This window comes from Nilaparvata lugens, chromosome X, assembly GCF_014356525.2.
Source record: "Nilaparvata lugens isolate BPH chromosome X, ASM1435652v1, whole genome shotgun sequence".
NCBI classification, from domain to species: Eukaryota; Metazoa; Arthropoda; class Insecta; order Hemiptera; family Delphacidae; genus Nilaparvata; species Nilaparvata lugens.
In genome coordinates this window covers 103883097-103896079 of record NC_052518.1, presented here as the reverse complement: position 1 = coordinate 103896079, position 12983 = coordinate 103883097, and the positions used below count along the sequence as shown (strand labels likewise).

At 34.6% G+C, this 12983-nt stretch overlaps 1 long non-coding RNA gene across 1 annotated transcript; it reads left to right on the top strand.

The window, feature by feature from the left end:
- The first annotated feature begins 595 nt into the window (after positions 1 to 595).
- Positions 596 to 9453, top strand: LOC111064138. Its single transcript, XR_005573276.1, has 5 exons — positions 596 to 842; positions 1443 to 1896; positions 3090 to 3235; positions 5532 to 5679; positions 7706 to 9453. It is a non-coding gene; the product is annotated as an uncharacterized LOC111064138 (long non-coding RNA).
- The last annotated feature ends 3530 nt before the right edge of the window (positions 9454 to 12983 follow it).

The following is a 12983-nucleotide window of genomic DNA, read 5'->3' as shown; positions in this document are numbered from 1 at the left end:
GTCTTATCCCAAAAAATCTAAAAATAAATTAGATAGGCTCAACTGTCATTTAGGCCTACCTACATGTATTTCTGCAGCGATTGTGCTGACAAAAAAATTGTAACACAATGTTTCCCATGAAGATTTCCTATTCAACCATAAAAATATTTTTTTTGAAGAATGAGATAATTATGTTTGAGGTCCAATTGACTACCATTATCAATAATGAAAAATCAATATTGGATCAGATATATCGGAATAGCTTGTTGTTTGAAAGATTGGGGTTTCAGTATAATGTTGGTCAATGGTCAGTTAAATATAATTTTGGTATTATTCTATGTGTTTTGATAATTTCAGATAATAAACAAAAAAAACTGAAACTTTGGTCCAAACAGCTGATTTAAAATCCGATATGGAATAAATCTCAGCCTGTTAAAATCTGTTCATATAAATTTCATTCAATCTCATTCTATCATCTGTTTCAATCAACTAGTAAAGCAGTCAAAGTAACCGACGGAGAAATTTTTCGGGCACCATAGGTCGATAGTGTGTCACTTCTCATGGGTGCCGAAATTCCGTCGACTCTTAGGTGATTTTGAATTTTGAATCGCTACCGCCTTGAACATTGTCGGATCCAGCATGCAACTTCCATCATGCGTTTACTTCCATGATCATGCATCAACTTTGCAAATCTGCATCTGCAATTCCTTTTGTTAATTGTTACTTCCTCTATACTTTCCTTTTAATTCCTATTCCTTCCACTTTCACAGTTTCACACCGGCTTTCGATGATGATTATCCGCCATTTTCGACGCCAACCACTGGTTTTTTTTTCAACGCTTTTCCTTTTATCAAGACTCAAGAGTAAGTAATAATAATATTATGTGATTAATTGATTTGCAAGCTAGAAGTGATTTAATTCATAGGTTCACTGTTTCATTATGAAATCAGGATAATATCAACTAGATCCAATCACAGTTCGGGTTTCAGGATCAAGCATGGCAGAAACCCAAAAACCACATTGCATGAATCTTGTCTTAATCTGTTTTGTTATATTTTCAAGAACTTCCAGAGTTTTAAAACATTGAAAAATATACTTTTTTATTACCAAATACATTGGATTTACTTGATCAAAGAAAATTGAACTAGTAGATACCGTACTTGAATAATTCTCATGTCTCATATTCATCATTAGGTACTTCTGTACTGAATGCTTGTAAGTTAATTAAATTCTATTTAATTTATTTATTTTTGTTATTGATGTTCATTATTTTAGATTGGATATTCGGTCTCAACAAACAACTGTTTTGATATTTCAATTGTTGCAATGTTGTGTAACTTACTCTATCTAATTGTTCACAACTTGAATATTATTTTTAAAAATCAACACGAACACGGAGAGATTATAACAAAAGCTCATAGTTTCCTTTGGTTCCATCTAATAATCTGCACAATTTGTTTTAGTGATGGAGCGGAGGAATGGGATAATTCAAAGACTTTGTGAGAATCAGTAGTGCTGATGGCCAAAAGAACGAAGATTCTAACCACCTCACCTACCCTTTTACCTTTGAAACATTAATAGGCGTAACTCTAGTTTTTAGAAACCCTTTTTGGAGTAAAATTTTGTCCTGGCACTTGTCAAGTTTGAAATGTATGTTGAATGAATGTTTCAGAAAACGGTAGCATCCCTGCAACCCTTGGCCTTCCAAATTGGCTTTGAGGCAAGTGACAAAAACCAGCAAGGTTCAACATTATATGCGCTCTCCAAGCTGTGGCTTAACAAATTTAAATATTTAGTCGAGCCTGGCTCGATTAGGAATGCTGATCTGATTTGCTCACATACTCCCCGGGTTTACAAGGACCATGAACAAATGGCCGTGAAAGTATCAACTTCTGTATGAGACTCCATTTTCCAGAGGTAAGTTATATATAATTGATAAACTCACAACTAGTATCATGTAATACTGCAAAGATATGACAATAGAATTCTCACAGTCACAGATGACTGCATGTAACAACTATGAAATTACTAGACCATCAAACTATTACTCGAACTCTGTCTTCAAAAATGTTTAGGGTGAAAAAACACAAAAATTTAGGATAAGAATAGTATATTGACTTTGGTCAAAGTCCTTGTTGTGCTCAGAGCCATAGGTAGGAAAGTGATTATTGATTCGGAGGTTTAGAGCAGTAGTGGTTTCACCTATGTTAAAGGCAGGACAGAAGTTGCAGGAGATGAGGTAAATGCGATTTTTGGAGATGCAATTACTGGATCTTTGAGTTTGAACGGTTGAAGTTGGTGATTAGACTAGTAAAGATAATAGAGGGGTCAGTGATAGGGCAGGTTTTACAGCGGGCGGGGTTGCTTGCAGGGTAGGGTGGAGTAGGGTACCAGGTGGAGTTTGTCTGTTTTGTTCAGATTGAAGCAAATAACCAACAATCCGAAACCAGACCTGAGCCAGCCAGGTTACTCCATATTATTATTGATTCAATTGAAAGACTTCGATGAAATGATTCATATGATTTATGATTAGTTCAGCAGAAAAGAGCACTGAGAATTATCATGAACATTAAAAGGAGGGACTCGGTAAAACAAATGTTTTTTTCAGCTAGGCATATTGACAGTCTATGGGCAATATGTTTTCGATGTCATAATGTACTTTAAAAAATTCACTGATTTAGAAAAGAGAAGTATTTCACATAGATATAACACTAGATCCGGTAGAATCGTAGAGACATAATTTAGAATTTTTTAAAATGAAGACAACTTTCATGGGAGATAAATATTTTAACATGCTGCCCCGAAATTTAAAGTCCATAGGGGAGTTGACAATTTTTAGAGCCAAGCTGAAAAAATATCTGATAGGATTGTCCTTATATTCATTTGAAGAATTTTTACATATTTGATTGTGATGAATTTCTTATTGACTGTTTTGTTATTTTATTATGAATGACGTTATTCAATGTATCTGTACATTTGTTGAATAAAAATATTTGAATTGAATTGATAGTGCACATTGTTGGTTCGAGAGCATTTCTACTTGATGTAATTCTTTGATTTTATTGATAGTCTTTGATAAAATAATTTACAGTACTGGTGTATGTTTACAGATCATGCTTGGTTCGAGAGTATCTCAAATGCATTTCGATTTGATGAACTTGATGGAATTCATGGGAAAGAGTGTATTTGGACATATTTGCTGACATGTGAGCTGTTGAAGCATTACATTGTGGTTGTGGTGGCGTAGTCAGATAAGGTGAGGGTCAGCTATCAAACTTATACAATGTATCCATATATCACAGACTAATATTGTGGGTTCGAATCCCGTCGAATGAATGGAGTTTAGGTACGGTAAACTCTCACTGATTACTCACGCCCAAGTGATTACTTATGCGGGCATCATCCAACAAAAAACACATAGTTTGCAGATGGAAATTACTGAGATATTGCAATAATTGAAATGCTAATGAATTAATTATAGTCTTCGGGGTGAATTACAGCATTTAATTTGGATTTTCGTTTAATAATAAATAACACATAGTTTCTCAAATGTGTTTGTACGAGGATCGTTCCAGAATTAACTCACACTATTCTTTTATAATCTTGAACATGGCAGGAAAAGGCTGAAATTTTCAGGGAACTTCCTCCCAGGTTCAGTGCTGTAAAATGTCATGCGGCTGCCATGATTCATTCGTCAGTTAGGTGCAATCCAATATGGAGCTACCACTCACTTCTACCGCCAAATGAAAATTAAGTAGTGTTATCCGTTTTTATTGGCAAATAATAAAAGTGCCACTGAATTTGAGTTGTTTAGTGTGTATGGTAACAACGTTATGTCAAAGCCAATTGCTTCTCGTTTGTGCCAATCGTCTGTTGAAGGAAGAATAACATTACACGACAAACAAGGAAGCGGCCGTCCATCCAGGTCACGAGTCCCAAACACTGTCAAAGATGTCCGACCATAGCCTTTTACACTAAATTCATTAGAAACTCTTTGAAAAAAATTTGAAATTAGTCATACATACTACACTTGCGGTGAATTTTAGTTTTACTTACTCTTTAAAAAACTGATGACACTGCGTATTATTATTTGGCGGAAGATGTGAGTATTAGCTCCATATTGGATTGCTCCTAACTGATAATGAATGCAGCCGCATGAAAATTTTACAGCTCTGTCACTAAATCTGGAAGAAAATTTCAGCCCATTCCTGTCATGTAAAGATGGTCGTTTGTTAGTGAGTTTGTGTAGTATTGTTTTATCATTATTTGGTAGTATGTATCATAGTTTGTATCTACTTACCTCCCATATGGCTGATGCTAATAATAAACTGTCGTTTATTTGACTTGAAACTTTGAACCAATCATATTGATGTTTATCCAGGATCAGGTTGGCCGAGACGACTAAGGCGTTGCACCCTTCAGTCTGCTAGTGCTACCTGGTCGTGGGTTCGTATCCCACCGGTAGGCACGGACGTTTGATCTCATAATCTTATCTCATTACCTACGCACAATCAAAAAGCTCATGTGGGCATCATCCATAAAGAAGTGGAGTGGCCGTAGTCGAGTGGATCAGATGCTGGCTTCATGATTCAGAGGCCCCGGGTTCAAATCCCGGCCCGGGCAAGATATTTATCTCGGGCCACTCCCCATGTTTCGGATGGATACGTTAAGCCGTCGGTCCCGGCTGCCTAAAAAGCAGTCGTTAGGTCATGTCAGAGGCCCTGAAATTGATCAGTTGCGACCTGAAAACTCTGACACCAGACCTGAGCCAGCCAGGTCACTCGATATTATTATTATTATCCATAAAGAAAATGTTCCATTATTGATAATCTGATCATATTTTCTGCTATGCCTCATCATGAGTTGATTTATTTAGTATTAACTCTTTGTGCTATTTGAACATGATAGTTGACGACTCAGTAGTTAACACTACATCTATAATATAATAATGGAAAGAATTTGCTTATACACGTACGGGATAGGAAATTCACGAATAACGCATCATTACGTCTGAACTACTCATATAGATTCTCAAATTATCGAGGGTGGTTATAGGCCTATTTTAAACTCTTCAAGATTTTAGTAGGCCTAGTTTACAGTTTTTCAAGGTTTTAATTGGACCCTTTGCTGAGCACGGGTTACCGGTTAGTCTTATATAATTCTAAGTGCAATTAAGTGAAACCAGTAATGTTCATATTGTGTGATTTACTTAGTTCCTAGTTGAAGCGAAGATATTTTCGGAACACTTTTATTCCAAGAACAGCTGTAGTGAATGCTTTCAAACTGTCAATGAGAAGTCCTTAGAATTTAGTGAGGTGCACGTTATCATGACAGTAGGATTTCATTAACATTGGTTTCGCTAACCTTGTCAATCATTCGACAAAGCATATAGCGCTATCCTTCACCAGCTCCGCAACGCTGCTAGATCATTTTTACTCTATATTTCCATTTGCATATTATGTATTTAATGAAAATATCATGCTTCAATACTAGACTATTTTCGTTATTGTTCGTCCAAAAAATCTTTATAAAAGTGTTCATAAATTTTGTAGGTTTTTGGAGCAGAAGGAATTCTCCAGCCTTGATGATGTGGAGCCAGCAACGCATACATTTTGGCAGCTGAGAATCAAAGTGTCAATCATCTCTCTCAAGTGTAGAAGCCGAGAACTTCCGACCGTCTCACCCGTCAGTTCTACAACGGTCAGTTCTTGAAACATTACAAGTACTGTAGTTTACTATTTTTTTCTTTTAATGTACTTCAAAACTTGAGTCTCTTGAACATGTTCGCTATTTTATAAAAATCAATCATATTCATCCTATTACTCAATGCTAACTAAGATTTTAATTTAGCTCAGTATTTATAAGTTATATTAAGTTCCTTCAACTGTTGATAGGCAATTTAATATGTTTACTTTTTATATTTATTCATTATTTTTACAAAAAGAACTGATCGGGAGAGAAAAACTAAGGATACTCCTTGTACTATTTCTCTCCCAAATTTAGATTACATTTTGAATGTCCGAAATGAGGCAACAGTTTCAGTTCATATTCCCAAGAGTTTTACAGAATGAGCATTCGGAACTGAATTTTTATGATCAGGATTTTTGCATTGATGTAATTGACATTAAAATATATTCCAAATGTGTTTGTCAATTTTAATTATTTTGTAAAGAATCTGAACAGTCGAAAATGAAAGATTTTTAATCGATAAACCCAAATGATATTTACTCTTATGCTACCTATTGTCGATGGTATTATACTGGTCAATCTATTGTCTTCGTTGAATTCATTTTTTGTCCGGAATATGTGACAACGAAATACATCATAATATGAAATATCTTTCCGCCCAAAATGGCTTATTTTCAGATTTCAAGTGAACAGTTCATGTGTCTGCTCCACTGATGAATAATTATTAACGTTACTTCCATTGATTTTCAAAATACTGTAATTATATTCTTACAATGAGATAATGTTACACTATAATTATATAGTAGATCTATATTCCCAAATATAATAATCATATAGTTATAATTTGAAGTACTTATGTATGATTCATCTGTTCATAGTTTTTCAGTATATTATTTTAATTGCTTCTATAATTTTATGTTAATAATCGAAATTGATAGATGTAACAATAGTAATAATTGTTTTTTTCTGTAAACCATGTCCACATAAGTTCTTCTTCTTCTTCCTTGCCTTTTTCCCATTATTTGGGGTCGGCTCTCCTGGATGTAAGTGACTAGTGATTGCGATCTTGGGTCGTCTCTGCTGTTAGTTGCAATTGTCTCATATCCCTAAGCACTAGTGCCATCCATGTTAGGCGTGGTCTGCCTCTGCGCCTTGGCTGTGACTCTATCTCCAGCACTTTTCTAGTCATGTTTTCGGGTGGGCGTCTCTTTACATGGCCATACCGTCGCAGTCTTCCTTCCATTATTTTTCCAAAACTGCCACGTACATGAGTGTTTTTAACGTGGTCCAGTCTACCTACATCTCCGGCCCATCTCAGCAGTACGAAGTTTCTCTGCTTGTTGCTTTTTCAGAGGCCAGCACTCTTGCACCATATATCATTGCTGGACGCACTGCAGCTTTATACACTTTGCCCTTAATGTGTATGGGCTTTCTATTGTCGCAAAGCACTCCTGTCAGCTCTCTCCATTTCATCCAACCCGTATTAATCCTGCTCGAAATGTCTGCATCAATGCTTCCATCGTTGCTGATAATCGACCCTGAATACTTGCATTGCTGAACAGCCTCCAAAGGAGTACCTTGCAGGTGTGGTGCCCGACTGACATTGTCACTAACACCACAGTGCATGTAAACTGTTTTCTCCCTTCTGATTCTGAGGCCAGCTCCTTCCAGTTTGGCTCGCCACATGTCAAGTGCTTGCTGTATCTCATCTGGCGTTTTTCTGATAAGGGCAATGTCATCAGCATATACTGTAGTTCACATAAGCGTCCATAATTATTAGGCTAATAGGAATGATGATGGCTTGATAGTGAGAAAATTTATTAAAAATTGTAAGCAAAGACTCTTCAGCTCTTCATTTCTCTCTTCTGTATTTCTAAATTCATTTCCAATTCAAGCCACCCAGATTTTTTGTTTTATTTTATTCCCAATCCAAATTTTGAAACACTTGTATCTTCAGACAAAATTAAATGTCAAATTATTTATTGTATATTTGAAAGATAGATTGCCGCATTGTTAATTTTTCTGTTAATTGTTTTAGGATTCAGGTCTGACAGTCTTAAGGTGCGTACAGACTTTCGCTCTGCTCCGCAACCGAACGTCACTCGAGCAGAGCGATTGATGATCGACCGGGGAGCAAGAGTGGAACGCGAGAAGAGCTAACATCTCCCGTAACGTTCATGATCGGTGCGACTGCAGAGCGGGGGCGGAGCGATTGCTGAGCGATGGCGGAGCGTGGGCGGAGGGGGTTGGAGGCGCGTATATCTGTACGCAGCTTTACATCAACTGCAAGGATCTTCCATCGTCTGCAGAGCAGCTTGTCACTCCAGAAGCGGTCAAGGTACTGAAACCTTCCAGCGGGAGATGTTGTTTAAAATAGTCCAATATTTAGTTATAAACCCTCTATAGGCCTAGGTCTATATGTGTAAATAGTTGGATCAACCCTGATCTTCATCTATAACTCAACATCAATTCAAAAGAAATCTAAATATGTTCATAATAGCTTTCATCTTTTTTCTTTTAAGAGCAATTGCTTGAAGCTATGAAGAAACTTACTTGACATTTCTTGATTGTATTAAGATACAATCAATTTAAATATCTTATGACATCATAATCACAATTTATTCATCTTATGAAATCACTGTTTTGCAATTTATTGCACAGAACTGTAGGCATCTATGATTTGGCAATCTCTTGTTTAGAATAGAATAGAATACTTTATTGGCCATTAAGTACACAATTTATACTGTCTTTGTCATTGTCAGTTTGGCTTTGTCATTTATACAATATATGAGGACTCAAGCGATCCAGTCTGTTATACTTAGGCTCAAAGGTTATTCTATAATAATGATTATAAGTAAAACCATACATGATTAGTCACCAAATAATATTACCTACTAGTACTTAAATAGACATGCAATTATCATTGGAGCATATTAGTTATTAAAAATTACTTTTTTAAAATTTACTTCAATTGGAATTATAAGAAACTGCTGATTAATCATTAAGACTTCCATAATAGAGACGCAGTTAAGATAGGCTACTCATCATCATACTGGTTGTTGCCAAGTAATAATACGTAGTATTGAATATATGCACATTGTCATTCATTATGAACATATTTAGTTTATTTTTGAATTATTTCAACTTTCCGGTAGTCGCGTCCATTATAAAGAACATGAGTGGTTGCGTGTTGTACTTTTTACAACATTCAGTTGAGCATTAAAAATGAAAGACCTACAGAAAATCTTGAAATATTAAATGTTGAAGGATAAAGACGAGTTAAATTCCTGTTAATTGTAAAAAGTGTTGTGGGGAAAATGCTAAATTTGATCAGTTATTTTGGTAAAATATATTGATGACTTTTATTAATCTCAATTACGAACTATTCCTCCTATTATAATCTACTATGAACCTCACAGAATTTCTTTCAAAAATAGATACGTGAGGCTGTGCTATGTTTAAAGTGAAAGTACTTAGCATTGCAGGCTTCACTACAATAGACATTTTTTCAACTCTTGCCTGAGATGTTGTAAGAGGTGTTGTGGTTAGTAGAAATATATTAGTTGAAGGCATAGATGATAACCACAAATCCCTTGAAGTAAAATACGCTTTCATTGCTAAAATATGATGAACTGTTGTAACAACGCGACTGCCGTAAGGTTGAATTATGGTATATAAATATACCATTCTATATTTTTATATAGTCTATATTTTGTATATATACCTATTTTTTATATAGTGAGGTCCACGTTATAATGGCAGTGTTTGATTAGCAATGGTATTGCTATCCTTGTCTATCATTCAACAATCTCTTTCTAGCTTTGCTCTGTTGCCAGATCGTCTTTTAACAATGTATAATTAATAATTAACAAAATATTTCATCTTAATCATGAAAATACATTATGAAATTATTGAAAAATATAAATTCTTGCTTAATAAAATATAATTGATTATTTTAAACGAGAATGAAGAGTTAATTAACATGTATCAGCTACTGTCTATAGAAGGCATTGCGAGACAGAGGATCGGTAACGTTGTGTTCCTATATTTCTCCACTGCCATTATAACGTGGACCTCACTATAGTAGCATGTAACCTGTGCTCTGCAAAGGGTCTAATTAAAAACTTGACCAACTGAAATCGTGGAGAAATCAAAATAGGCTTATAACCATCCTTGGTAAATTAATGTTGTATGATAATCACTCGTTAGATGGACTTGATATCAGTATTTCCTAGTGGAGAGGCGCGCATAAGGACACCACAAGAATCAAGATTTCAAACATATATTCAATATTATCATGATCCATCCCTTTTTTGCTCCGGACTTGAAAGGATCACAACAGTAGAAGCACATCCACCTCCGCTCACATAAACCCAGAATTTTCTGTCATCTATGAGGGCGACAGGGGAGGTCAGGTTCTTCTGTATGTGATTTATATTATAAGTTAAGCTTGATTGGCAAGCTCAAGAACCTAAAAGATAACTTATAATATAACAATTCCAAGCAAGGAATTGAAATTTAGAACGACTGATTTTGAACAATAATTGGAATTTTATTAATAAATTAACACTTATAAAGATGATGCAAACAAACAGAATCAAATTTATGATACTATTGATCATTTATTTGGAATAATGAATGTCTTCCTTATCAATACTATTAGCAATTATTTCTGCAAGTATTTGAGTTCATGTGATGATTTTTGAACGATCTTTACAATTATTTTTAATAGGTTTTTGATGAATCATCGAGATATTTAGTAATGTACTATTGATTTTGGCCTTTTCGCGCACTATATTATGGCACTTTTGCCTGATCAGGACAGTGGAGACCCTATACTACCAATGTTAAATTGAACAACTTTAGGTACACTTTTCTCATGAAGTAACAGAGCTACATCTTTCAATTTTGGTAGGCATCTTCTATGGTTGTTTGTGAACATATGTCACTAGAATTATTAATTTCCAATGGAAGAAGAAGAAATTATGATTTTTTTTCAAAAGATAAGTTTAAAATCAATTTTTTAATCATGTTACTATTTTTTAAATTTTTTTTTGGTTGATCATACACTTATAATTCTAGTGATGTATACTACTCTTATGGTATTGAAAGCACCCCTAAAATTTCAGACACTTATCTCCAGTAGTTATTGAAAAAAAGTACCTAGTCTTGAAAAAGTAGATTTTTGGGAAATGCGAATGAAAGTTTTTGTTTGTAAGTTTCTCTAAAAAAGTCCTGCACCATAATCCGGATCCTCTTCCTTTCACTGTCCTGGTCTTCCAGATGCATCTTTCTCCTTCTCCTTGCCTGCCTAGCTTCCTTGGTCATCTCATTTGCTGCTTTTATTGATTTGTCCAGCCTAAGAGTAACCATTTTTTTCAGCGCACTGATACACTTCTCACTGTATTTCAGTCCTAGCTCTCTATAAAACTTGAGCTTGGCAACATGGCCATCATTGAATGATGAAACAGCCTCATAAACACCTAAAGTTAGAGTCTCAAACCTCACAAAAGTTGATTTTGGAACTTTTGACCATATTATATTATTAAAACTTTCATTCTGATTTCGAGTTTGACCATGGAGGCACTTGGATAGCATGTCATCAGTTGACAAGTCCCTATATACATGTTTGATGGCTGATAGACAAGATTTGGGTAGACTGTCTTTATGTTTGTAAATTGTTTTACCCTATTGTAGCCACACCAACTGTCAGGTCCTTTCGGACAAAGTCCATGATGAGGGTCTTCATCAGTAGACATCTTGTGGAAATAAGTTGCCCAGATATATTTCTCATCTCCTGCATGCCTTTATTTTTAGAAACAGCTCTTCTAATTGCAAGCCCATAATAATTTTGTAGCTTGTCAATTTGTTCATTGGTCAGTCTGTTTTTCCCCCAGCACTGTCCCATCATCCAACTTCTTTTCTTTCATTTCTTTTTTCAATCGCCAAAGTGAAATAATGATTTTATTTATCAGAAAAATTCATAATACAATACACCAAATAATAACAATTTAATTAATATTAATGAATCCTTCTGATTAAATTACACATATGCAAAGCTTCAAAGCTTGACCGCATATGGGAGTATCTACAAAAAAAAATCATTTTGATAACAGTACACTGCTAATACAAAAAAAATAATACTAATAAAAAATTTTTATTTAATAAAAGATGACACATTCACTTGATTTTTCCACTACCAGCTATATATATATATATATATATATTATATATATATATATATATATATAATATATATATATATATTATATATATATATATATATGTGTGTGTGTATATATATGTATAAAAATGGCATCCAAGCACAACATAACAATAATATTCTGTAACAATTTTACACTATTTATTAAAAATTTATCATATTGGAAACCATCAATGTCATTAGAAATCCAAAGCTAAAAACTATTAATTATACAGTTATAATATTATACATACTTTCTACATCTTCTTCACTCAGATTTAATAGGAAAGTCTTCAAATTACACTTGGAACAGCTGTGGTGAGCCACTATGCACAATGGATGAAGGCAGTTAATTACAGAATTTTCCATTTAAGAATAGGAACGATTTTCTAAAAAAAGTTGAATTGGGTCTTGGCACTCTAACCTGACCAGCCCTGCGAGTAAGAGGCACATGCTCAGCTAAATCCACTGTATTCCCCAAGTTCCCACTAGCCCAATAAAACTGCATAAGTACTTTGAATATGTATAATGATCTTAGGCTAAGAATCCTCAAATTGTTGAAGAGATTGGAGCGAGCAATAGGTTCTTCATGCAGGAAATGAAGCAAGGATCTCTCTGTAAACGCATTAGTGGTTTCAAGTGGGTAATGTAAGTACATCCCCAACATGATATGCCATATGAAGTCTGGAGAGAGCTTGAAGCCAGTTCGACGCCATCTTGCGATAGGAAAAACAAGCGCTAGATTCAAATTCGGCCTTCTCTTACAGCACTGCAGTAGTGGTTTGTAGTCTTTATTCGGAGAGAAGACTATACGAAGTACAATGTAGCCTAATCGATATTATACATATTATTGTCTTTGATTCCACAAAAGAGAATAATTACGAGCATCGATAATAATGATAATAAGTTATGATGTTTAATTGAATACTGATAAAAATCTTTAATAGTTTCTTACCAATCTAACTAGTGACCCCCTGGATTTGAGAACTAGCTTATGAACTGTTGTAATTATCTTATTGTAACCCACAAATTTTAATTATACAGAGTTGATGATAAAAACAGCTAAATATTCCTTTTTCAAGAATAATTTGACAGTATGTTTCATTGGGGATCC